This window comes from Malus domestica, chromosome 16, assembly GCF_042453785.1.
Source record: "Malus domestica chromosome 16, GDT2T_hap1".
Classification (NCBI taxonomy): domain Eukaryota; kingdom Viridiplantae; phylum Streptophyta; class Magnoliopsida; order Rosales; family Rosaceae; genus Malus; species Malus domestica.
Genome location: NC_091676.1, coordinates 24493820 through 24521591, shown reverse-complemented (window position 1 = coordinate 24521591; position 27772 = coordinate 24493820). Strand labels below are relative to the sequence as shown.

The following is a 27772-nucleotide window of genomic DNA, read 5'->3' as shown; positions in this document are numbered from 1 at the left end:
TATGGATCGATGAGGTGGCGGATCTTCTACCCAAGACATGTTTCACTGCGTTTCTGATGGTTTGTTGGGCATTATGGAGAGCACGAAACATGATACTTTGGGAGGAAAAACTGGAACCACCTGAGGTATGCACTAATCGAGCCATCCAATGGTGGCTGGAGTTTTCAAATACCACAAACGCAAGCCGGGAGCAGGAGAGCAGACTGAGGAACATCCCCAAATGGATCGTCCCACCCCGAGGACGACTTAAGATGAATATTGATGGGTCCTGGAATGCAGGAAGACTTGTTGCTGGTTTCGGTGCCATTATCATGGACTTTAACGGGTGTTTTGTGGCTGCTACTACTAGAAGATTTGATGATGTATCCTCCCCATTGATCTCGGAAGCTATGGCAGTAAGGGCAGGTTTGCAATAGGCGATTGACAGGAGTTATCATTCCTTATTATTGAAACGGACTCACTTCAGATTGTTCAGGCGCTGAGAGATCCTACTCTCAATTCGTCTATCATTGGACAAGTTGCAGAGGATTGCAAAGTGCTGCTCAACACAATCACTGAAGCAAATATCACCTACATTCGTTGCAACGCAAATATAGCTGCTCACCGCCTTGCAAAAGTCGGATTATCTCTAATACAAAGTTGTGAATGGTTTGGTTCTCCACCTAGTATTTTAACTGATATACTTGTAGAGGATTGTACTTAACTCTATGCTTAGAGATGGACAAACTCTTGTAATGTATTTTATGATGAAATGAAATCAACTATCGTATCTTTTAAAAAAAAAATGTACTAGTTCAATGAAAACTTTGCACTTGAAAAGTACTCATTACAATAAAAAGGAAACATGACCAACCAATTCCAAAATGTTTTTCCAATCGAAATTGGCCTAACCACAAGTTTCACTCATAAAAAATTAATCTCAGATTAGTTACACAAAATAAATCTTAAAAAAATCACTAAGCTATTCTGTCAAAAATATGATTGCAGCACAAGCATGGGGGCACCGAATGCCACTTAAATCGTAGCTTCTGCAAGAACATGTGCGATCCTGCAAATTTACCACAATTTGCCTCCCACTTTGATGTGTGACTTCAAATCCATTGGATTCTTGGACCTACTATATGGCCATGCCATCTCTCACAAGTAGTTTTCCTTGATACCATTGAAAGCATGACGCAATATGGACTAGTTAAATGCCTCAGATAAGTTGTTTAACAGAATGTGACACTTTAAATTGAGGCTTCAAGTGTTATCCACTCCATTGCTTACTTAGCATCCTTTCTAGTTAGCCAATCTTGAGCAGGTTTACTGTATTTCAACATGGCTTCTTTATTTCATAAAAAAACCATGCCAATGTTGTAGTGGCCCTTCCAATTGATTCCATCTTATTCTCCATATTGAAGTTTGCATAAAATCATAACCATATTTCTGGTAATAACCATGCATATGAAAACGCTGCAGGTTTGTCCACTTTTTCCGTTGCTTCGATTAATTATGTATCCACAAAGCCTTCGATTTCTGATAGAAGCATATTTATGCAACTTAGTTAGCTTGTTTTCTTGCACTTTTATAGTTAGTTTGTGGTTATTATAGTGTTTTAAGCTATTTTTGTGTGTTTGTAGGTCCAAATGACAAAGTTGGTGAAAAAGTGCAATTTAGAGCCTTTTGAAGCAGTTTTGAGCATAAAATGGATATCACATGCTTGGAGTCAAATGGATGGACGAAATTGAATATCAAAGGAGGCAAGAAATGAAGAAATGAACATGAAGAACAAAGAGTTCAGAATTGGAAACCAAAGTTTCTAAAGTTGGAAGTTGCTATTCTTGGAGGTTTCCATTCTTGAAAGTTTCTACTCTTGAATTGGAAGTTTCCTAATCCTTTTTCAGCTTTGTTCTAAGCCCATGCCGCATCCTAGGGCCCTAATCCTTTATTTTCTGCTAAGTTTAAACCCTAATCCATCCACCCTAGGGTTGTGCCGCACCTAGTGTTCTAGAAGCCTAAAAATCTGCATAAAACCCTAATTCTTTTCTCCCTTGGATGGGCCAAGCCTTTTATCTCCAAAACCCTAACCTTTTCCCATCAAATTTTGTGAAAACCCTAGCTTTGCCGTGCCTATATCTATGTGTTTTTAAAGCCTAAATTCGTCACCACCCTTCACACCATTCAGAAACACCTTGCCGCAACCCTAATCACCATTCTACATCACAAAACACCATCCTACATCCATATACATCTCTGCCGCACCTTTTGGAGAAGAAGGAGAGCCTTGTCATGCATTCCATTGATGAAGGAGGGCCTTGTGCGCAAGCCATCTGCATCCTTGGGAGTTTTAAGAGTTCTTTCTTCCTTCGTTTCAGTTTCGATGTCTATTTCAATTTGGTTTTCAATTGATATGAACATGTGGAACTAAATTCTTATTAGTTAGTGGTGAATTTGAAGCCATGGACATATGTTAATATGAATTGATTCCTTTCAGTTATTGTTTCGTAAAATATAAATGCGATTTACTTATCTATTTGATTGATAACTTATTCTTGTGTGTTGATTAAGGAGGCTTACTTAGTTTGCGAAAAATTTGATGCGAAATATATAAGCACACAAATTAAACCCTCTTTTTGACAATTGTAGTATAGTTGTAAGTAGGGTATCGTTCTAGGCCGGGGATTAGGAGGGATTGCTAATCTATTCTGAATTAATTTAAAAATATTAAATAAGACTCAAGGACACAAAACTAGGCGAAAAACTCTAATAACTCGAAACACACTTAAAATGACTCAAAATAATGAAAACAATTAAATTAAACACTAGGAACTGAAATTGACGGAAATTAAATTAAAAGACTAACAATAAAGAAAACTAACTAAATAATATAATTTAATAATGGATGGTGTTTGGTTTTGATGAAAAGTAAATTAAACTTAATTAAATTACAGAATTGACAAAAACATAAAATTAAGGTAAAATGATAAATGACGGACTAGCTAGAGGGTTCTTCTCCACACATGTTATACTTGCATACAAAATGATTTCCAGTTGCTTTTCGATAAGCTATGAATACTCAACGCCCCAAATTAACCGTGAATTGCACTAATTAACCCTCAGTTTTTCCACAAGTTATTGGGTTGGATGATTGCATACGACAACCCAAAACATTCCCTACAAGTTCCCTACATGAGTTGCATAATAGAGATACAAGCAAGAATCATTAAGTTTTATGAAAAACATAAGCATTGACGGGACACTCGTTACTATGATTTGCATGAAACTTATGCCAAGAATTTACTTAACGTGATTGTGACTAGCAACCTTTACTACTTGTGAATATAAGTTCATAACGATTAGGTGAAATTCACTTATATTCTAGCATCAAATTCATGCATGTAAATTAAGCGTGCACTCTCAACCAACATACACAAATCAGTTTTTATACGAACGGATAAGTAAATTGAATTCACAACTTATGAAATCACAACCGAAGGTAATCAATTCATATTACAAATATATTCATGGCTTTGAATTAACCTCTAGCCAAAATAAAATTAGTTACACATTATTAAAACAGAAATAAAATAGAAGTTTGGAAAGATTAAACCGAAAGAAGATGATCTGTTGCGTTCGTGCCCGTGTGAACTGCGCCTCGCTGGCGCCCTCTCCTTTCCTGCAGCTTTCCCGTGTCTTATCCAGCTCATGCTGCCCTTCCACCTGCCCGCTGCTGTCAGTCCTTCTCTTCAGTTCACGCTGCCAAATGGCAGCTTCCCCCCGCGTCACACTGCCTTGCGTCCCTGCTGATCTTCTCTCCTTCCTGCGTCTCTGCGAGCTGCCCAAAGGGCAGCCCCTTTCTCCTTCCCACTTCTGTCTCTCTGACCTCGCTTTCTCCCTTATATTTCCTCCCTTTTATTTCTGCACCTTCTCTCTTCTTATCCTGTGCTCCAAGACAGCCCACTTCCACGTTTCACACTGCCCTTTTTCCGCTGCTTTGCTATCCTCCCTTTTCTGACTTTTCTTCTGCTTATCTCTCTTCCACGCTGCCCACCTACCACGCTGCACTCAGCAGCTTTCATTTATTCTTTTGTTTTCTTTTGTTCCACCCAGGCAGCCAAGTGCTGCTTTTCCTCTTTTATTTTATTCTTCTTTTTGGCAGCCTTGCTACTTCTTTTCTTTGTGCGTTACTCACCATTCCACCTGAAACATCTTTAAGTTAACCCCAGTGCAAACTCTGATTCCAACCTGACAAAATTTAGTGAGTAAATAACAAGTTTGTGCCATTTTTATTTTCTTTGCATAACAAATCCTATAAACACAAAAATAACGTAAATAGCTCAAAATTATAAGGAACTAACTAAGAAAAGACGAGTGAATTTGAAGTAAAAATATATATAAATATGATCCGATCAAATACCCCCACACTTAACTTTTGCTAGTCCTCGAGCAAAACAAAGAAAACAAGAACAAGAAGTAACAAGAAAGACATTAGCTTCCCCCTATGTGACCCTCATAGAATTTCATTCAAGAAAACAAATCATCAAGAACCATAGCTAGCATCAAGGAACTAATCCAAGTTCATCTTCCTAATTCAAATATTAGCAGTAATCTTTAAATCATCCTTGAAGTGTAGTGTGTGAGATAGCCATGCTAATGCAATTTCAAAATTTTTATATTTTTAAAATCATCATATGTAAACTAGCAACCTTCTCACGGGATATGCACTCAATCACACATGTGTTTAGTTTTAATGTGTTTCGCTCAAAGAATCAAATGTGAAAGTTCTACCATAAGCTTGCATAAAGATCACTTCTCCACATTCATAATTGCAAAACTTAAATCAAGAGGACTTTTATTGGATGTAATGAGGCTTAGGGATAGGGTTATTGAAACGAAAGAATAGGAAAACACAAGTTCCAAGCTACATTGCAAGCAATTCTTTTGTTTAGATTTATAAGAACTCAAGCTTTCCCGCGATTCTTCTCGCACCTCCAACCACCCCCCTTAAACTGAAACTTTAAAAACTTTTTATTTTCTTTGTATACAATCTCTCTTTTTCTTTTTTCTTTTCTTTTTTTTTTTTTTTTTTTTTTTTTTTTTTTTTTTTTTAAATACAAACATGAAATACCCCCACACTTATTCTTTTGCCAAACACCTTCAAAGTACTTCACAAACATTTCTCATAAGACAATCTCACATTGCTCACTAGCTTGCTTGGAAAGGGTAAGGAAAAAAAAATTTCAGGTATAAAGGTAGACATATCTAGTGGTAAGAAATAAAAGGCTCAACATACACGGCTCAAATTGGCAATCTAATGATATTATTTTTATTTGGGAAACATGGTTATTTGGGCCATAGTGGTAAACCTAATGCCTCTATCATTTCCAAGTTCATGCAATCAATGATAAACATTTCGAAAGATCGTTACGCAAGTTCTAGAGATGTATCTCACATAAGTTCATCACACATGAAAGAATATGAGTGTATGAAAAATGCACACACTTTCAATCGGCTCAAAAACTCACATAGGATGAATATGGTCACTAAATTCACATATGACGCTTTAATTCATACTTTAGTTTCACATTAACAAGGCTATGTGCATTTGGTTTTTCAAAGATGGTCAAACATATACAAAACTAACAAGAGAATTAGGAATTTCACAAAACACATGTTAACTAAGTTCTTGATGATCATGGTTCAAATTTGATCCAATTATATCATTGGGTCGGGAAACTAACAAAAATCTAATTCAAAACAATAAGGGAAACAAGACAATATTTTTGGATTTTTAAATTTTCCGATTTTTTTATTTTTTATTTTATTTTTTATTTTATATATATATATATATTTTTTTTTTTTAAAGAAAACAAAAAAAAAAAAACAACAACACAGAAACAAATGAAATTCTAGAGATGTCTACCCCCACACTTAAACTGGACATTGTCCCCAATGTCAGAAAACACTATAATGCAAATAAAAATAAAATAAATAAATAATAAGAAACAAAATAAAGCAATTGGACTGAAAACTTCCCTAGTTTGCAGTAAAATCAAGCGATGACCCTCCAAGCTAAAATTCTGAAATCAACTTCAAGGGTGGAAAGAACCAAAAGTTCCTGCAAAGAAAAGAAATAAATCAGTTAAGTAACGCAAGAAAATTAATTAAAAAAAATTGCAAACGAAAAATTGAAAATTACGATAAAAGATAATGAATAAAACTAATAAGTAATCATTGGTCGTGCTTGTTGACTTTCCACAGCTTTCCTCTTGAACGGGGTGACACTTAGCTTTTTACTTGCAAGTGATGATTTGATGATATTGTACGGCGAAGCTTTGCTCTTTGGTGATGTTGCAGTTCCTTATTTGTTCTCCAAGCAGATGTGGCAGCTTCTCTAGTTCCTCAGCTCGGACTCCTTGTGCTGGGATGATTGTGCAAGCTGCATTCTTCTCTGCTTGTTTCTTCTGTACGTTGTCTCCACATGCTACTGGTATCATTTTCGCTTGCCTTATCTGTTCTTCAGGTAGATGTGGCAGCTTCTTTGGAAGTACATCAGCAGTGGAATACGAGTACTCGAGAGCAATTTCTCCATGTCCTGCAGGTTAGAACAAAGACAAGGAAAAGGACATGGAGAATGCATGATATGAGATACTCTTGCTTTCAACCTTTATGATATGAAATACTTTTGCTCTGGATGGGTTGTTTGCAGGGGTATCCCAGGGAATGAGGAATACAGTGTGACTCGAGAGGGTTCTTTGGGAATGCATTCTCGGAGATGAAGAAGTGCTGAGAGGGTTTTCCTTTGCTGTGGAAGGCGAAGGTAAATACTTATAGGACTTTTCTTCACAACCGGAACTATTCCCTCACTCATTGTCGGCAGCCGGTGGATGGATGAATAGTACAAATTACGCGCTTTCTGACAAAGCTGCCCGTAATTTCCGCAAAGCAGATTCCTCATTGATATCTGGAATCGGCGCTTCGAGCTCTGAGCATCGTCGATTGTAGAGGTAGCATGTGACACGTGCGGATAAATCTGGAAAAGAAGATTTGCCCGTGGGTTGAAGCCCAGCTTTTGAGAAAGCTAGCGTGTCTTTGACTGTTGAATTTCCCTCTTCGATTTCTGAATTGGTGCTTCGACAAACTGCCCGAGATTTCCACAAAGCAATTTGCGTGTGACAAGTGACGACACGTCTGGACAAATTGATCTTTTGAAATCCAGGGTTCGGCTCGTGGTTTCTGAGCAAGCCCAGCCTTTAAGAAATGAAACGCCTCTTTTGAGAAAAGAATCCGGCTTTTGAGAAAGGAAACTCCTCTTTTGAGAAAAGAATCAGGCGTTTGAGAACGGAGCCCCGACTCTTCGATTTGCGAGAGGACGCTTCATCGATTTCTGAGGAGCGCCTCTTTGATTTCTTCTTTTTATAGAGGTGTTAATTTTGTTCCACAACACACTTGAGCTTCCTCCTGTAAACAGTCCCTTCTTGCACTTGTTTAATCTTGATCTGTCCGACTCTCTTCTTTCTTCACCACCTTCAGAAAATGTCTGGCCCGTCCGATCGTCGTTTTGACTTGAACATTGGTGAAGAGGCAGCTCCGCCTTCACCAGACAACATATGGCGCCCATCTTTCATATCCCCTACCGATCCTCTTACCGTTGGGGATTCGGTGATGAAAAATGACATGACCGCTGCGGTGGTGGCCCGGAACCTTGTCACTCCCAGAGATAACAGACTGCTCGCTAGACGGTCTGATGAATTGGCGGTTAAGGAGTCTCTGGCTCTTAGCGTGCAGTGTGCTGGTTCGGTGTCCAACATGGCCCAACGCCTATATGCCCGAACCCGTCACGTTGAATCGTTGGTGGCTGAAATACAGAGTCTCAAAGAGGAGATTAAAGGACTCAAGCATGAAAATAAACAATTGCACAAGCTCGCACACAGCTATGCCACCAGCATGAAGAGGAAGATTGACCAGATGCAGGACACTGATGGTCAAATTTTACTTGATCATCGGAGGTTTGTGGGTTTGTTCCAACCGCATCTTCCTTCGTCTTCTGGGGCGGCACCGCGTAGTGAAGCTCCAACTAATCAACCTCTGCCGCCTCCTCCTTATGTGGCCCCGCCGACTGCTGAAGCCCCGCCTACTACTGAAGCACCACCCGACCAATGAATACTATTAGTTTACATCATTGTAAAATATTTGTACTTTTTTTTTTTTTTTTTTTTTTATATTTTTTTTTTTAAAATTTTTTTTTTTTTCATTAATTTTAAATTTTATCTTTTTTTTTTTATATATATATGTAAATTAATGTAAAGAGACTTTGGTTAACCTTCCCCCACACTTAAACTAAATAACACAAACTCACAGAAATCAACCAAATAACACAACTAACTAAACAAAACAAAATGAAAGCAGTAAAGATAAGGGTGGAAGAATGCAAAGCTGATTGGGTTAGTGATTCCAAAGTCTCCCTTCGTTGAATGCTTGGGTTGCCTCCCAAGAAGCGCTTGATTTAACGTCTTTAGCCGGACGCATCTTTCCTTTAAATTTCCCTCGGCTCCATTTGAACCTAAAATCAAAGAAAGAAAAATAAATCAAATATCAAAAGAAAAATACACAAACACCAATATAAACATAAACAAAAACAAAAATAAAAGGATTAGCAAAGTTGCTAATCCCCGGCAACGGCGCCATTTTTTTTTTTTTTTTATACGAACGGATAAGTAAATTGAATTCACAACTTATGAAATCACAACCGAAGGTAATCAATTCATATTACAAATATATTCATGGCTTTGAATTAACCTCTAGCCAAAATAAAATTAGTTACACATTATTAAAACAGAAATAAAATAGAAGTTTGGAAAGATTAAACCGAAAGAAGGTGATCTGTTGCGTTCGTGCCCGTGTGAACTGCGCCTCGCTTGCGCCCTCTCCTTTCCTGCAGCTTTCCCGTGTCTTATCCAGCTCATGATGCCCTTCCACCTGCCCGCTGCTGTCAGTCCTTCTCTTCAGTTCACGCTGCCAAATGGCAGCTTCCCCCCGCGTCACACTGCCTTGCGTCCCTGCTGACCTTCTCTCCTTCCTGCGTCTCTGCGAGCTGCCTAAAGGGCAGCCCCTTTCTCCTTCCCGCTTCTGTCTCTCTGACCTCGCTTTCTCCCTTATATTTCCTCCCTTTTATTTCTGCACCTTCTCTCTTCTTATCCTGTGCTCCAAGACAGCCCACTTCCACGTTTCACACTGCCCTTTTTCCGCTGCTTTGCTATCCTCCCTTTTCTGACTTTTCTTCTGCTTATCTCTCTTCCACGCTGCCCACCTACCACGCTGCACTCAGCAGCTTTCATTTATTCTTTTGTTTTCTTTTGTTCCACCCAGGCAGCCAAGTGCTGCTTTTCCTCTTTTATTTTATTCTTCTTTTTGGCAGCCTTGCTACTTCTTTTCTTTGTGCGTTACTCACCATTCCACCTGAAACATCTTTAAGTTAACCCCAGTGCAAACTCTGATTCCAACCTGACAAAATTTAGTGAGTAAATAACAAGTTTGTGCCATTTTTATTTTCTTTGCATAACAAATCCTATAAACACAAAAATAACGTAAATAGCTCAAAATTATAAGGAACTAACTAAGAAAAGACGAGTGAATTTGAAGTAAAAATATATATAAATATGATCCGATCATATATCTATGTGTTTTTAAAGCCTAAATTCGTCACCACCCTTCACACCATTCAGAAACACCTTGCCGCAACCCTAATCACCATTCTACATCACAAAACACCATCCTACATCCATATACATCTCTACCGCACCTTTTGGAGAAGAAGGAGAGCCTTGTCATGCATTCCATTGATGAATGAGGGCCTTGTGCGCAAGCCATCTGCATCCTTGGGAGTTTTAAGAGTTCTTTCTTCCTTCGTTTCAGTTTCGATGTCTATTTCAATTTGGTTTTCAATTGATATGAACATGTGGAACTAAATTCTTATTAGTTAGTGGTGAATTTGAAGCCATGGACATATGTTAATATGAATTGATTCCTTTCAGTTATTGTTTCGTAAAATATAAATGCGATTTACTTATCTATTTGATTGATAACTTATTCTTGTGTGTTGATTAAGGAGGCTTACTTAGTTTGCATGCTTGAATCTGGTGCTAAATTATAAGGGACTTTCACCTAATCGTTAGGAACTTATAATTACAAGTAGTGGAGTAAAACCAATCATGTGATGATACTTTACGGACATTTCACATGTTAAACTAATCTAATTTAAATATAAAGGGCAAAGATTATTGTTTGAGCCGTCTCATATAAATGTTATATGCTTAAACGATAAGTCCAAGGAATATGTGATTGGAAGAATACGATCTAAAGAAGTTAGATTCATGAGACCATTCTTTCGTAGACACATCCTAAACGTTCCTGATCATAGGATTGCCAATTGGGCATTGACAGTCCGTTAAGATCAGTACGTCCTGTGTCTTCTCTCAGGGAAAGTGACTAGTCTCGAGTCATTGGTGTGTGTGACATCAAGACAAGTACGTAGGTGCTCAATAGAGAATGAGTTCACTGAACACGATCAACGAAGAGTTCTCATATTCATGTCACATGAGAACTCATGGTTGGGATAATGCAAAGTAGTCCCTTAACCTGAGGCATCACAGTTGTCTTATGGTTAAGTCCTTGATCTTTGATTATGTCAAAGTCACCCCATCGGGGTGTCCACGGCATCATTGGGGTTAAGCCACTTAGTCATGGAGACAAGTGAATGTGCAACAAGGGATCTCTAACCTTCAAACCGTTTGAGGGAGAATACTCTATGATATGATTTAGAACCTCTGGCCAGAGTATGAATGAGATTTAGGAAAGCGTTCCAAATCACATTCAAGGTAATCATATAAGCACACGAATCACATTGGATAGTAGACATGAATAAATAAACTATCAAACCAAACAATGTGGTCAAGAGTATTGTATTAGAGAAAGACCGTATTGCATTTGTAATCCTAAATTTAATAGGTTCTCCACCTTTTCTGATTAGCTTGGGTAACCATGATATTCTGCTAGGTGTCACTCATGGTTTGTGGAAGCCCTAAACGTGTGTAAACACTAAAGGGAGAATTGAAAGTAAGTTTCAATTCACAATCGATGTAAAATGGTTTTAATCGCCCACTGCCTCGCTAAAAGGAACCTAATGGATCGTACACCGTGTAAGGTGGAGATTGAAGAAACAATGGAGATGAGTAAGAATAATTAAATGGTTTAATTATTTATGGCAAGGATTAATTAATATGTTAATTAATCAAACGAATAAAGTTCGTTAAAGACCTCGGGATAGTTTTGGACCTCAAGGCCCAATGGGCTTTGAACGTCAAGTCCATTGACTTAAGTTGTATGACAACTTAATGAATAATGATTCACAAAGGCCCAATTAGGCCAATAATATCCCATGGCCGGCCATTTGGTTTTGGAGTGGGTTTTGGACTTATTTACAAGTTTGCCACTCCAATGAATTAAGGTATAAATATGACTTTATAGCCAAAAATTCATTTAGGGTTTGTTTTGGAGAAAATTGGAGAGAACATGTCTCTCCATTTCTCTCTAAAAAGGCCGGCCCCTTGGAGGGTGTATCTAGCCATACTAACTACTCCAAGGTCACTCATTTCTTCTCCAATCTAACCTTGGTGAAGATACTTAGAGGTTCTCAATTTTGGGAACTTGGAGAAACCTTTTCATCCATCCAAATCCATAGATTTTAGATGCAAGGAATGAAGGCCCTCTCTTTGGGTGATTAGCCTTTGCTTATGCAAAGAGGAATCTACAAAGGTATAAATTTCTCAACTCACTTTGTTTTGAGTTGAGTTTTGGTTCACCAATCTACTAGGCTTTGAATTTCTTGGTTTATGTTTTGTTTTTAAGTGCATGCAAGCATGATTCCGCCTTTAATTGTTAATTGCATGCTTATAGATGTTGCTTAAATGAACAAGTTTTCACAAAATCTTCCTTCATGTTAGTCACAATCGTGTTAAGTAGATTCTTGGCAAAAGTATCATGCAGTTCATAGTTATAATTGCCTTGTCAATGCTTATGATTTCCATGGAATTTAATGATCTTTGAATGTATCTCTATCATGTTGTTCATATAGGGAACTTGAGAAGAATAATTTGGGCTGTTGCATGCATTCATCCAATTCAATGAATTTAGGGAAATCTGATAGTTAATTTGTGCATTCACGATTAATTTGGGGCATTGTCGTTCATGGTTTAAAGAAACAATACTGGAAATTGATTTATGTTGCATATGTTCATGTGTGGAGAAGGATCCTCTAACTAGCTTTTCACCCTTGAATTCATCTCAATTTCGTTTTAGTTTACTTTGATTTGCAATTTGTTTAGTTTTAATTCAATTTCGTCAGAAATCAAACTCCCTTTTCTGTTTTATGTTATTAGGTCAGAATCTGTCCTAATTAGGTTTTTTAGAGTGTTTTGAGTCAATATAGGTTAGGTTTAGTCCATAAACATTGTTTGGGTCTTAGTTTAGTCTTAAATTTGTCCAATTTCATCTCTAGAATCTGTTTTGAGTCTAATTGTTAGTATTGTGCTGTTTTGAGTCTTTTAAGTGTTTTCTGAGTTAGTTAAGTTACAATCTGTTTTCTTTTAATCTTTTGAGTCAAAGTAAGTTTTAATTTCGTCCAAATCACTTGTTAGGTTTAGAATTGAGTCAATTTCACTAAGTTTTGCATATTTGAGTGTCTTAGGTCAGTTTAGAGTCTATAGAGTCTATTCTTGTGTTTTTAAGTCTAGTTTAGTGTTTTAGAGTTTAATTTGAGTAGATTAGCAGCCCTAGTTAATCCCCGGTTTAAAACGATCCCTATTTACATCTTTGCTACAATTGTCATCAATAGGGTTTAATTTGTGTGTCAAGTAATTTTCACACCAATTTCCGATAGCGGAGCTATTGACCACATCACCTTTGATTCCAAACTTTTCATTGAAACAAATTCCACACCAATGCCCATCTTTAATTTACCTACTGGCTCTACGACTGTCATCACTTCCACTGGCACAATACCGTTCAATTTCAATATCACTTTAGAGAACGTCTATTGTGTTCCTTCTTTTCGTTTAAATCTCATGTTTGCCAGCAAGGTCACTAATTCTCTAAATTGTTGTGCTGTTTTGTTCCTCACTTTCTGTGCTTTATAGGACTTGGCTACAAAGAAGATGATTGGCTTCAGGACACAGCATGATGGTCTCTATTACATGTCTCCTTTACAACGCCCGTCTGCTTCCAACCAAGTTTCTCGACCCTCAAATTTGTGGCATATGCGAATAAGACACCCATCACCTTCTTGCCTTAAATTTCCATCTCCATTTTTATCTTCACATAATATTTATTTGGGTAAATTACATAAAACTACCTTAACTATTGGGCCAGTCACAATGTCATACATCATCTTACGAATTTGTTACAATTTCATATCTTCCATCAGTTTGTCTGTCAATTCTTTCGTTAAATAGTGACATGGCTTAAAAAATAAAAATATTAAAAAATTAAAAAATTAAAAAATTAATTAAATATTAAAAACTAAAAAAATAAAATCATTCAGTAATTTAATATTTTTTTTGCATGGGGGACCCACCCCTTATCCCCTCACCTTTCTTCCCTGCTCCTGTCTTCCCCCAACCCATCCCCCCAAACTCATCACCCTCAACCTTCTTCCCCACCTGTCTCCCCCAAACTCATCACCCTCACCATTCTTCCCCATTTCAGTCCCCAATTTTTAATTTACTCAAACAAATCAAATCCCAAATTTTATCAAAAGATCCTTCACTGCAAACCCAAGAACCCATCAAAAACATTTATTTTCCCGAGAACCAAACAGCCCCCAGAGAAATTTTTTTATTCAGATTAAGGGTTGCTTTCCTCAAATTTTCTTTTCTGGCTTTGGTGGGTCGGTGGGTAGGGACTGATTCAAAAGAATGGTGGTAAAGATGATGAGGTGGAGACCATGGCCGCCTCTGACGACGAAGAAGTACGAGGTGAGGCTTGTGGTGCGGAGGCTAAAAGGCTGGGAACTAATGAGGGAGGGTGCAGGCGGGGCTCGTCCACATGACAAAGAAAAAGAGGACAAGTGGACGGTGGAGATTAGGTGGAAGGGATCCAAGGTCAAGGTCGGGACCAACGAGGCTGCTATTGCAGCGTGAAAGGGAGAAAGGGAGAGAGAATACGGGAGGAAAGGGGAGATAGAGGGGAGGGATGGTAGTTCTGGGCACGACGAGAGAGAGAAGTGGGGGAGGAAGGATACGAGTGGGTGAGGGTTTTTATTAGGGGTGGGTTCCCCATGCAAAAAAAAAAATTATTAAATGATTTTATTTTTTTAGTTTTTAATATTTAATTAATTTTTTAATTTTTTAATTTTTTTTAAGCCATGTCACTATTTAACAGAAGAATTGACAGACAAACTGATGGAAAGTATGAAATTGTAACAAATTCGTAAGATAAGGTATGACATTGACATTTTTTTAAAGATGAGGTATGAAACTGTGATTGACCCAATAGTTGAGGTACTTTTATATAATTTACCCTATTTCTTTTAATAATGATTGTTGTGATGACTAAAAAAAAATATAATGATTGTTGTGTTTGTCATATGGCCAAACAAACTAGATTTTCATTTCCTTTGAGCTCTATATCAACTCATGCTCCATTTGATTGTTGCATTATGATATTTGGGGTCTACACAAAAGTTCCTACTCATTTAGGGGTCTCATTTTTTTTACCATCATCGATGATTATACTAAATGCTCATGACTATATTTAATGCAACATAAGTTTGAAACTCAACATATTTTAAAATCTTGCTTTTGCTCACTCTCAATTCCATGCCAACATCAAAGCTATACTAGTCGACAACGGCTCTGAATTTATGTCCATGAGTGAATTTTTTCAAACTGATGGCATTGAACATCAACGAACATTCGTTTACACTCTGTTGATGTACAAAACCGGAGGTCTTGGAACAACGTAAATCCGACCGTGAATCTACAAGAAATGTAAATTACACAAGATGTATCGTGGTTCACCCCAAGGTTTGGGCTACGTCCACCCTGATTGTATTTCTCTGACTGTATGTATGAATTACAAGGGTAAGGGGGAGTCCTCCAGAGAAAGAGAGTGTTATTGTGTTTGTGAGGGTATTGCCCTCTGTTGGGTTCCCAGACTCTCCCTTGTGAGGGGGGGAGGAGTTCCCTTTTATAGAATAAGGGGCTTCTCCTTTTACATAATTATATGGGCTGGGTAATGAGGCCCAATGTATCAAAGTCTGAGGCCCAATATGTGTGGTACCAACAGTAGTCCCCCAAGTCTTCAGTCAAGAGAGTTTTTTGGCTGGAGATTTCAAATCCAATCCATGTACGGGCTGAAGTGGCTAGATGTCTTGAACCGGTACTCAACCCAAGGCAATGCTCAACATAAAGCAATACTCGGCTAGAGGTATCACACGTTACAAGACTGCTCGGCTGGAGGCGATGCTCGTTGCGAGGCTGCTCGGCTAGAGGCTATGCTCGCTGCGAGGCGTTTGCTCGGCTGGAGGCGATGCTCGTTGTGAGGCGGCTCGGCTAGAGGCTTTGCTCGCTGTGAGGCGCTCGGCTCGTGGTATTCCTCATTGCAAGTATCTACTTTATGTCGACATGCACTCAGTATGAGTTGATTCTCGACATGACTCGGGTCTGCTTGTCGGGTTCGCATATTAGGTCTATGTGTCGGATCCACGGATCGGGTCCGCAAGTTGGGTCTTTGAGTCGGGGCCATACGTAGGTTCATCGAGTTGGGGCTATCTATAGGGTCATCGAGTTGGGTCCAGGCACATAAATGTCCCAATAAGCGAATGTTCGAGCAAGTGGGTGTCCGGTCAGACAAGAGATCATCGTTCGGACTAAATCTTTGTCACCATAAGTATATGGCTCAATGATCTATAGGCTAATCAATAGTATCGGTATGCTTCTTTAATTAGCAACAATGTTGATCAACAAAGTCTGTGCCATGAACCACCAAAATTATGTCACCCTAACATTCAAATAATAAAAGGTGTAATTTGGTCAGACTTGTCACATGTTATGGAAAATAGTCATGTGATAAATCATTAATAATAATGTAAAACATATTATTATAACATGTCACCCCGTTCGTTTAGGTAGTAATGCAATTTGTATAACAATAAAATAATGATAGTAGTAATGATGTGTATGCGTCGTGACCCGACATAATTAGCACACAACAGTAGTGGAAAAGCAGATATTGTGAGGTGCCGCACTATCAGATCATATATATATATATATATATATATATATTGTGAGGTGCCACACTATATGCACACAGATCATGAAAGCAAATAATATATTGCTAACTATGCACTAAAATATAAGTGATAGAAATGATGTGGTCTCTTCAAAGAATATGCATACTATAAAGCGCCCACCAACACAAAATAATAATAAACTATTAAATAATAAATTAGTTCATGAATGATTAAATAATAAACTATTTAATAATAGTGTGGTCTCGTCAAGCTGTTGCTATTGCACAAGCAGTGGGACGTGATGACAGCCATGAAAGAAATGATATGGTCTCTCATATGCATACTGTAAAGCAAAGGTATCTTATCACAATAATGATAAAGTAATAAAATAATAAAGAAAATGATCTTATCTTTCTTTTGAATTGTAGTTTTTGATAAAGCTTCAGGTCGAGATACGTATCCCATTTGTTTCCGATAACCTTGCCGCAGGTGAAACAGCGCATTGGGATGATCATCTTGATTCACATCATGCATCGGTGTCTGGCAACACGACCGTGTTGAGATCATTGCCAACGACCAGGGTAACAGAACCACCCCGTCGTACGTCGCTTTTACTGATACCGAGCGGTTGATCGGAGATGCCATCAAGAATCAAGTCGCCATGAACCCTATTAACACCGTCTTCGATGCTAAGCGGTTGATTGGTCGTAGAGTTACCGATGCCTCTGTCCAGAGCGACATGAAGTTGTGGCCATTCAAGGTTACCTCCGGGCCCGGTGACAAGCGCATGATTGGAGTCTTTTACAAGGAAGAAGATAAGCTCTTCGCCGCTGAGGAAATCTCCTCCATGGTCCTTATCAAGATGCATGAGATCACCGAGGCCTACCTTGGCAGCACCATCAAGAACGCTGTTGTCACAGTTCCTGCCTACTTTAACAACTCCCAGCGTCAAGCAACCAAGGATGCTGGAGTTATTGCCGAAATCAATGTCCTCCATATCATCAATGAGCCCACTGCTGCCGCCATTGCTTATGGCCTTGACAAGAAGGCCACCAACGTTGGTGAGAAGAATGTCTTGATCTTCGATCTTAGAGGTGGTACCTTAGATGTGTCTCTTCTCACCATTGAGAAGGGTATCTTTGAGGTTAAGGCCACAACCAATGACACCCAGTTGGGAGGAGAAGATTTTGATAACAGAATGGAAAACCACTTCGTTCAGGAGTTCAAGAGGAAGAACAAGAAGGATATCAGTGGCAACCCCAGAGCACTCAGGAGGTTGATGACATCCTATGAAAGGGCAAAGAGAACCCTCTCTTCCACCGCGCAGACCACCATCGAAATCGACTCCCTTTATAAGGGTATTGATTTCTACTCCACCATCACCCGTGCTAGATTCGAGGAGTTGAACGTGGATTTTTCAGGAAGTGTATGGAACCAATCGAGAAGTGTTTGAGGGATGCCAAAATGGACAAGAGCAGCGTCCGTGAAATGAGCCATATCTACTAACTATGTCTACTGATGTTTCCGTAGTTGGAGAGGATCTGAAAGTAGGGTTTGTGGGTAACATGGTCAATTCCCATCTTGGAAAGCTTCTTTTTCAGCTTGGTGTTCCAATAGTTTTTGACATCATTGTCTGTTCTTCCTGGTAGTCGTTTTGCAATGAGATACCACATGCACTACATAAGCATGGAGTAAGAGAAAGAGATGATATGATTGTGTTTCCATCACAGCAGCCGTGACTGGGAGTTGGAGCGGGAGACATGGGTCTTGCAGTGACTGTGCAGGTGTTTGGCTCTTCGGTTTTTGCAGATTCACGGTAGAGGTTGTAAAGTTTTCACGGTGGTGAGATGAAAAATTGAGAGAGAACCGACATAGCTTTTCGTGTCGTTTCCCACAAACGGCGCCAAATGTTGATGCACAAAATTGGAGGTCTTGGAACAACGTAAATCCGACCGTGAATATGCAAGAAATGTAAATAACACAAGATGTATTGTGGTTCACCCCAAGGTTTAGTCTACGTCCACCCTGATTGTATTTCTCTGACTGTATATATGAATTACAAGGGTGAGGGGGAGTCCCCCAGAGAAAGCGAGTGTTGTTGTGTTTGTGAGGGTATTGCCCTCTGTTGGGTTCCCAGACTCTCCCTTGTGAGGGGGGGAGGAGTTCCCTTTTATAGAATAAGGGGCTCCTCCTTTTACATAATCATATAGGTTGTGTAATGAGGCCCAATGTATCAAAGTCTGAGGCCCAATATGTGTGGTACCAACACACTCCACAACAAAATGGAGTTTTCAAATGTGTTTTAACTGCTGTCTAACTCATTAATCGCCTACCATCACTACTACTATCCACTAAATCACCTTTTGAGATATTGTACAACCGTCCACCATCTTCTAATCACCGGAAGGTTTTTGGCTGTCTCTGTTATGCAATCTTTGTGATGTGAAATTTGGATTTGGATGCTCGCCGAATCCCCTCCTTGGGGATCCTAGGGATCAACAAACACAGACCGTTAATCAAAAATCGTGCTGTCACAATTTTTTTCTTTTTTATATTTTTCATGCAAAACGATGCTGCTTTACTTTTAAAAATATAAAAAGCATTTAATTGGGACCGCACGATTTTTTATCAATGGTCCGTGTTCGTTGATCCTTAGGATCCCCAGGGAGAGGATCCGGCAAGAATCCAAATCCGTGAAATTTTGTGAATTTACCTTTCCTTTCTCTTCCATTTCAACGCCACGTGCTCCCACTTTTGAATTTGGGTCTTGCTATTCACACATCTATTATTACCTTTAACGCACATCTCTTAATTTTTAATTGTCGAATCGAATAAATTGAAGAAAATCAATAAACGCACAATTATCAAAAATGTGTGAGGGATAAAAAATAGTATATGAATAGCACTATTTTGAATTTTTTCCAATCTCCCCAGATGACAGCATCCATGCCCATCAATCTTCCAACACCAAAGTGCCATTAAACAATCCACCTACACAGACGCCACCATCCATCTCACCTATATGCATAACGGACCAAGATTCTCTCCTCTCCTCTTTCCATTCCATCCTCTCACATTATCTATTTTGTCCTTCTTTTTTCAAAAAAAAAAAAATTAATATAAGATTTTGACGTGACTTAAACGTGAGCGTTCAAATAAGATGGGAAGGAAGGGGAGGGACAAAAAAGAGGGAAGAGAATCCTACTCCATGCACAACCTCTAGAGCGGTCTGACACACCAGAAAGCAACAGCCCCTCTACCCTACTTGTCCACACACCTCACCTGCCCATCAGCAGCCCTACACCAGCAGTGTCATCCCATCCCATCCATTCCACAGAATCTGATTGCCCCACCGAATCAAGTACTCCACTTTCTCCCCACCCATCTATCACATCTAGAAGTGGGTTCAGTTTCATTCAGTTCGATTTTTTACCAAAATCGAAATCGAACCAAAACTTCAATTTAATTTTTTTTGGTTTGGTTTGGTTCGGTTCGGTTTGGTTTTATTTTTTTCGGTTTGGTTTCAATTTTTTTTAATATGAAATTTAAAAAAATAGGCTTACATTGGTAGACTAATAATAAGAAATGGTAGACTAATAATAAGAAAATAGGGAAAGTGGGAAGGTAGTTGTACATATACAATCCTATTATATCAACAACCTCAATTACAAAGAAAAATGATCACCGTATTCATTCCAAAAACAAACAAATAGATAAGCTCTTCCAAAACTTTCCTCTATAACCAATAGAATATTCTCCCTAATTGAACCAAGTATGCTCCTTGAAAAAGCCCAAGCTTAGTTTTGAACTTGACAACAAAGTTTCACAAAAGGAACATCATGGGCATAAATTCATAGTGTAAAGGGATTCAATTTGGTTTGGTTCGATTTTTCCATTTTCGATTCAATTTTTTTTCTTCAGTTTTTCGGTTTTGGTTCGATGTTCGATCTAATTTTTTTCGATTTTCGGTTTTTGAACCCACCCCTAATCACATCCCCACCCCCCAAGACAGTCTCTTGGACCTAGGCAATCCCCCACATGGCATAAAGACATCACATGACAAACCAAGTCACTCAGTCTGCCCCGGTGCCGCCACCTTCTTCCTCTAGTACTCGTTACCTTTCTCCTTTTCTTTCCTACTCTCGCTTCTCTTATGCCCATTGTACTTTTCTAGCTAATATTACAGGCGAACTGAGCCTACATTGTATACTCAGGCTATCTTTAATACTAATTGGCGCCAAGCTATGCATACAGAATTAGAGGCTGTATAACATAATAACACATGGAGTATGGTTCCTCTGCTTGTTGGTTCGAAACCGAAGTTGCAAATGGGTTTACAAAATCAAATACAAGTGTGAAGTAGTAGGTGTGGAGCCAAAAATATTCACTAGGCGACATGTGGATTTTTGGACAAAATAGGACAAAAATACCCTCGAGGCATACCGGGTCTCCTACACGCGAGCAGTGGAGAATCATCCATCAACCAAGTCAGGAGTACCCAAAATGGGTAACAATTCAAAACCTATTTCATATATGTTTTTACCTCATTTTTTCCTTATTCAATTAGCCATTTATTTCAAACATTCCATAACATCCTCAACCAATTAATATAATCAATATATTAAAGGCTATTTATATCACCAAATCACCCCAAAATCACACCAAGGTCCGCCCATTCCCATCCAAAAAGAGCCTATCATATTCTCTACCTTTTCCACCATTTTCCCTTTTTAATTACCCTAATTAACTAGCCAATTAATTCCAAAAACCACCAAAACATTCATTTTATGTTTAAATAGCCAAATAAATTGGCTAATTAAACCGAAATTAAACCTAAAAACCCTAGCCACCTCCTAACTCTATAAATAGGCACCTATTCTCATCAAAGAATCAATTCCAACACTTTGGCAAAAATCCCAAAATTCTCTAAACACTCTTTCTCTCTAAATTCTAACTTTGGCATCGGAGGTTCTTCGGCCAAAGCCCCCCCCATTCATCGTGGGCGCGTGAGGCTCTTGGCCTTAACCTAAGGTGTTAATTATTTTGTAGGTGCAAAATCGTCCAAGATCGAGGAGGAAGAAATTTGCATCCACAAATTGGTGCTTTCATTGAGAGTTGAAATCTATACTCGTAGAAGACTCTCGCACAAAAAGGTTTTTTCTTTATTTTCTAGTCCATTTGAATATTTTTCATACGTTCTTATTATTAGAATTTTTTACTTGCAAAGGTTCTTTGATAAAACGTATAAGAAAAATATAATGGCTAGAAATTTAGAAAATTCCACAAGTGAAAAGTCTAATGTTCAAGAAATGGGATTGCAGAGATCCGTGAGGCTAAATGCGACAATAAGGGGAGCGGCATCATCATCACGAGCTTCCACCATGGGAACCACCATGGTGGCTACCTCGGTAGCCACCCGCGGCGAGGTCCATGGTGCCTTCACCACGGCCACCATGGGAACCACCGCGGTGGCTACTTCAGTAGCCACTCGTGGCGAGGTCCATGGAGCCTTCACCACGGCCCGGAGATCCGTGAGGCAAAATGCAACAATAAGGGGAGCGGCATCACCACCACGAGTTTCCACCATGGGAACCACCGCGGTGGCTACCTCGGTAGCCATCCACGGCGAGGTCCATGGTGCCTTCACCACGGCCACCATGGGAACCACCGCGGTGGCTACTTCGGTAGCCACTCGTGGCGAGGTCCATGGAGCCTTCACCACGGCCCGAGCCGTGCCATCCAAGGCTCACGGTACCAAGACCACGATCCAAGCCGTGCCATCCAAGTTTACGTGGACCCAAGCCCAAGCCTCGCATTCACATGCACCGCGCATTGAGCAGCCTGCTTCCATGATCCAGCCTGCTCCCGTCAAGCAACCCACTCTCACGGCCCAACCTGCTCCTGCCGAGCAGCCTGCTTTCATGACCCAGCCTGCTCCCGACGAGTAGCCCACTCCCGTGGCCCAGCCTGCTTTCGTCGAGCAGCCTACTCCGGTGGCCCAGCCGGCTCCTGCCAAGCAGCCCACTCACGTGGCCCAGCCTGCTCCTGCCAAGCAGCTTGCTCTCGCCAAGCAGCCTGCTCTCGTGACCCAGCCTGTTCCCGACGAGCAACCCACTCTCACGGCCCAACCTGCTCCTGCCAAGCAGCCTGCTCTCGTGAACCAGCCTGCTCCCGACGAGCAGCCCACTCCCGTGGCCCAGCCTGCTTTCGTCGAGCAGCCCATTCCGGTGGCCCAGCCGGCTCCTGCCAAGCAGCCCACTCCCGTGGCCCAGCCTGCTCCTGCCTGCCAAGCAGCCTGCTCTCGTGACCCAGCCTGCTCCCGACGAGCAACCCACTCCCGTGGCCCAGCCTGCTTTCGTCGAGCAGCCCACTCCGGTGGCCCAGCCTGCTCCTGCCAAGCAGCCCACTCCCGTGGCCCAGCCTGCTCCTGCCAAGCAGCCTGCTCATGACCCAGCTTGCTCCCGACGAGCAACCCACTCCCGTGGTCCAGCCTGCTTCTTTCGAGCAGCCCACTCTCACGACCGAGCCTACTCCCGTGGCTTTCCAAGCAGCCCAAGTCGGCCCAAGACTATCTCAACCATCCGGACCTACCATCGAGCCGGGGGCATTCTCACCACATTTTTTTACGGATTTGACATTTCCCAACTCAAATCTCGCGCCCGGAGTCTACCACATTTCCACTGCCCAAGGAGGCGCATTCCTTCCAAGCTCTTCCAATCCAAATGGCGAACAACACTTGTCTCGACAAGTCATAGAGTTGACGAGCGCCCTTGCACAACAGAAAACCTTGGTGAATCAACTTTTGCAACGTATCAGGATCCAACGTGCCCCGGACGAGGTATCCCGAAGTAGGACAAGGGCAGACGAACATTTCCAGCAGCGTCCCGGTAAGAAGCCACTCGACCAGCCATGAGCCGAACGTTTGGGCAGTGTACATTCCCGTCTTAGAGCGCGAGGGAGCATGCACTCTCGACTAGGCCCACGGATGAGCATACATTCACGGTTGGGGTCATACTCCGATAGTCAACATGAGCAACCTTCCGGGCAAAGTGTCTATTCGCAGCTAAGCCCACAAGGAGCGTCCTCCACCTCACATCAGAGTAGGCAGCACGACGGACGGAGAGAAGTAGTCACTCAATCCAGCTCAAGTTCAACCAGCAGCCTGCGAAGAACTCGCTCGCCTACTAGGAACGCACCACATGCACGGCATCCGAGGCATAGACGAGCCAAACACATGGAAGAGCAGCCTAGACCAGCAAGTCATGACTGGGGGCAGCCGAGAGCTCCGCTACCCCAACAAAGGAAAATTCAGGAAGAAGTAGAGAGACTCTTGACCAAGCGATTGCATGATTTCCAACGCAACGAGGTTACCGACGAGGCACTACGACGGAACATAATCAACATAAGCAGGTCACCCTTCACGGAGGAGATCGAGGAGGCAGAGCCTCCACGCGAGTTCAGCATGCCACATTTCACATCTTTCAAAGAGGATGAAGACCCGGAGAGACACTTAAAACGTTACCAAAGCGCAATGATCCTTTATCGAAACAACGATGATCTCATGTGCAAGATATTCGCCACCACTCTACAAGGCGAGGCGCAAGATTGGTTCTACACCCTGCCGCCACAATCCATCCGGAATTTCTACGAACTTTCTTTGGTTTTCACCAAAGAATATTCATCATATCGCTCGATCAAAAAGAAGTCTGACCATTTGTTCGACGTCAAGAAGAACCCAAAGGAGTCGCTTCGCGACTATGTGAGGAGGTTCAAAATAGAGAAGGCAAAAATAGTCGGATGCAACGACTCGATAGCTCAGCCTTCCAAAAAGGACTTCCAGCAGACCACCCGCTATTCGGAAAAATTGATCATGAAAGAAGATCTAACTCTGGCAGACTCTTTTGCTTTAGCAGAGAAGCATGCACTTTGGGATGAGGCTCGCCAATGCACATTCAAGGACTTGAAGAAGTACCCGACATCACCTCCCTAGAAGCAGCAGAGGACTTATTCGCATGTTTGACGGTATCTAAAGTAGCAATAAGCTCTACCATCATGCGAGAAGAGCTGGGGGCCCGACTACCTGGATTCTACAGTTACCTGCAGTCATCATCATGACGCACTATTCTGCCGAATCCAAACCGGCGACGATAAAGGCGTAGACCCTGGCAGATGCAAAGTTTTCTGACGAACGTAACAACTCGGCCCAACGATGCCCCGAAGGCAGTCGAGCACACTTTAGCTGCACATATTCCCTTAATGGAGATTTCTGGCATTCGCATGTCAACGACGCATCCAACTACAAAGGCTTGCGAGCAGCCGTGGTTCGTGGCAACCGACTACTTCACCAAATAGGTGGAAGCATAGCCTATGACGACCACGATTCAGACGGACATAGAGCGCTTCATATAGAGGAACATCATTTACCGATTTGGCATCCCTTAATCCATCGTCACCAACAACGGCCTGCAATTCGTGGGCAAAGATTTGGCGAAATTCTTCAAAAAGTATGGCATCAAGCAGCATATGTCCATGCCGAGATATCCTCAAGGCAATAGGCAGGCCGAAACATCTAAAAATATGGATCTCATCTGGGAAGGTCCATACAAGCTCAGCAGAGTAGGCGGCAAGAGTAATTACATCTTCGCCACCATGAAACGACAAAAAGATCGAAAAGCAGTGGAACGCCTACAATATGAGGAAGTACCATGTGTGACCTCCTGCTACATCAAAGCCTGAAGACTCAAATAGCTCGACGGGCACCACCTCACAAACTGAGGACTATCCAGTTGTTATGCAGTTCCTACCTTACAGTTAAGTTCTCGTTCGTTTCACTCATTTTTCAATGAGAAATTCAGAAGTAATCACAACTTGGCTCGGCTGCATGCTTACAACAACTGATCATTCCTGCACTTCAAAAGAAGAATGCGCCCTTCTTAGGGACTCATCACAGGAATTGCGCCCCCCAAAGGACCAACCATGCTCTCCAGTGCGAGAGGGTAAACCAATTCCCCGACACCCATATGGGTTAGCTCTCCAAGACGGGAGGATAAACTTTACACTCCGAATATCCAAACGTGGATGAGCCTGGCTGCCCTAGTATAACTAGATGCACGATGGCTTACGCCGGGATTCCTAGAAGTAGCCACAATGGTATTTTTCAAGGCTTAGCTAACTGAAGGATTTTGGGCCTCTTGGCCTAATCCGTAGGGAACCGAGCCCTAGAGATGGAGGGGTCACATTATGCAGTACGCCCTACAGACGACTGCCCTGGAACCCTAAAGCTGCTACCGAATGCACTAAGGTAGCCTACGGATTCCGGAAGACTGCCTACGGCTTGCCTTTCGAGCAGTAAAGCCGCGCTAGACTTATACAACTGCACATTCTTATGAAAAGTTAAACAAGCTAGCGTGAATATACGAAGTTTTATCCACTGCCGACATGCTACGTAGTCGATAAGCTTCACCTCTGCCAAGCGCGGAACAACCTACACCAAGTCCTAAAGTGTTGTGATACTTGCTACGCAACCTACGGAATTGAAGAAAGTCAAGGTTAACAGCCTAGTGGTTACGCGGACTTGTCTGCTTCTGTAAGTAAGGCATCCGGCTGCCAACCCTATGGCTAACAACTTTGCAAAGTTCTACACCAACACCTACGGCTGCATAGGCTACGTGAGCTTGTCTGCTTATAAAAAAGTAGCATGCCTGCCACTGGTCTATCAAGTCTAAAGGTTAAAGCGTGAACAAAAGAAGCGAAGATGAAGGAAAACATGTTTATAAACAACTAGCAAAGGCCGAATGAGTTCAAGAAAAACAAGAGCTACAAGGAAAAACAAAGAAAATCCTAAAGGCTACGTAGAATACTACACTACACCAGCTTGGACATCCCACGACTACTCGGTCGCTACACCTTCAGCAGCCGTAATGCTCTTAGCAGCGGCATCATCCGGTGCTTCACCCCCGACTGCCCAGCCTGGGCACTAACTTCTCCAACTACTTCACCAATGGAAGCCTTAAAAGTAAAAGCAAGCAAGTCTTCCGGAGAAATAGAGAAGGTCTTAAAACCTCAAGCCCATCATTCTCACCCTTCAGCTGCTCATTCTTCTTAAGCAGACTAACACGGACGCACTGCAGCTCATCCACTACCTTCTTAGCATAAGCAGCGAAACGAAACTCAGAAACTGCAAACTCAAGATCTTGAATCTGAGGTATGTAACATCCAATCTCCTTCTATGCACTTTCATGCTTAACTTGGATCGCGTCAAGCCTAGTCTTCAAGTCAACGATCTTTTGGCGAACGGTTCCAAGCTGCAAAGGAGTGGGGGCAGACATATGAGACCCCTTCAAAGCAACGAGCTCAGAATTTGCCATAGCCGTCTCCTTAGTAGCCTTGCTATATCTGCATCATAGCAAGTAGAGAAGTCATTATATAATTGGGTCGTATGCTTCGCAAACGAGCTTGGGCAAACACCTTTCTAACGCCATCAACAAACTTCGCACAAGCATCCATGTTTTTAAGAGATCTGGTTTCAAAAGCACATAGATCTCAGCGGCCTCCCCATAAGCAGGCTTAATGGATTTCTCACAGCTGCCTACGTGAGCAGTCTCCTCATTCCCAGCAGGCGAATTAGTCTCAACAACATAAGGAATGGGCCTTGACGCCACTTTAGCAGCAGAGTCAACCTTATCGCTCTTCATAATAGCAAACCTCTCCAAAGGCGCCACATGCTCAGATCTATCAGCCTCATTTTTCGTCCCCTTGGAAAAAGTCAAGTCAATCACAAGCCTGAAGGCAGTCGGCGAACCCGTGCGAGCGAAAGAAGCCTTTGGTTTTTTCTCAGCCGGCAGCTCTTGAGCAGGCAGGGAAGATCCCTTTTCCTACCTTCACTTGTAGCAAGATCCACAACAGTGATTGGACGAGCCAATGCATCTGCCTTGATTCTACTCACCTCCTCTTTCGGGAGCAGCCCACATTTCTCTCAGCGAAGAGGACTAAGTAGCCAACGACATTTATGGTACTCAACAGGGGAGCTCAACCAGCATTCCAGCAGGCAGAAGGCCTGCATACCCAACATTCCAGCAACCCATGAGGCCCACAATCTCCTCATTTCTCTCAATCACCAGCCTGGCCCGAGTCAAGTCCAAGAGCCCAAAGGACATGAGCCATGCGGCTCGCCTAGCACTGCGCCCCAGCGCCACAATCCGCGACCCCAGCCGCACAAGCTGCCCTTGGCTCAAGCCAAGCTAAGCCTGCCCAAGCAGTGGTCCCTGCCATGACATCTCATCGGCCCATGCCGAGCCAACTCCTGGCCCCTGCCAGCCGACGTACTGCACCACCTCGACGGCTGCCCCGCAATAGCACTAATCCAAGAAGAAGGCAAGAAAAATTAAATTTTTCTTACATCGGTGCGGCACAGAGAAGATGAAGAAATCAACGAAAGACGGTCCTTTGCACGGGCAAGATGTAGAAGATTGCTAGAGGAGGGGGAACAAATATCCTCTAACT

The 27772-nt window shown here is 41.6% G+C and overlaps 1 pseudogene; it reads left to right on the top strand.

The window, feature by feature from the left end:
* Positions 1 to 89: 89 nt before the first annotated feature.
* Positions 90 to 17776, top strand: LOC103404083 (heat shock 70 kDa protein 1-like; annotated as a pseudogene).
* Positions 17777 to 27772: the final 9996 nt, after the last annotated feature.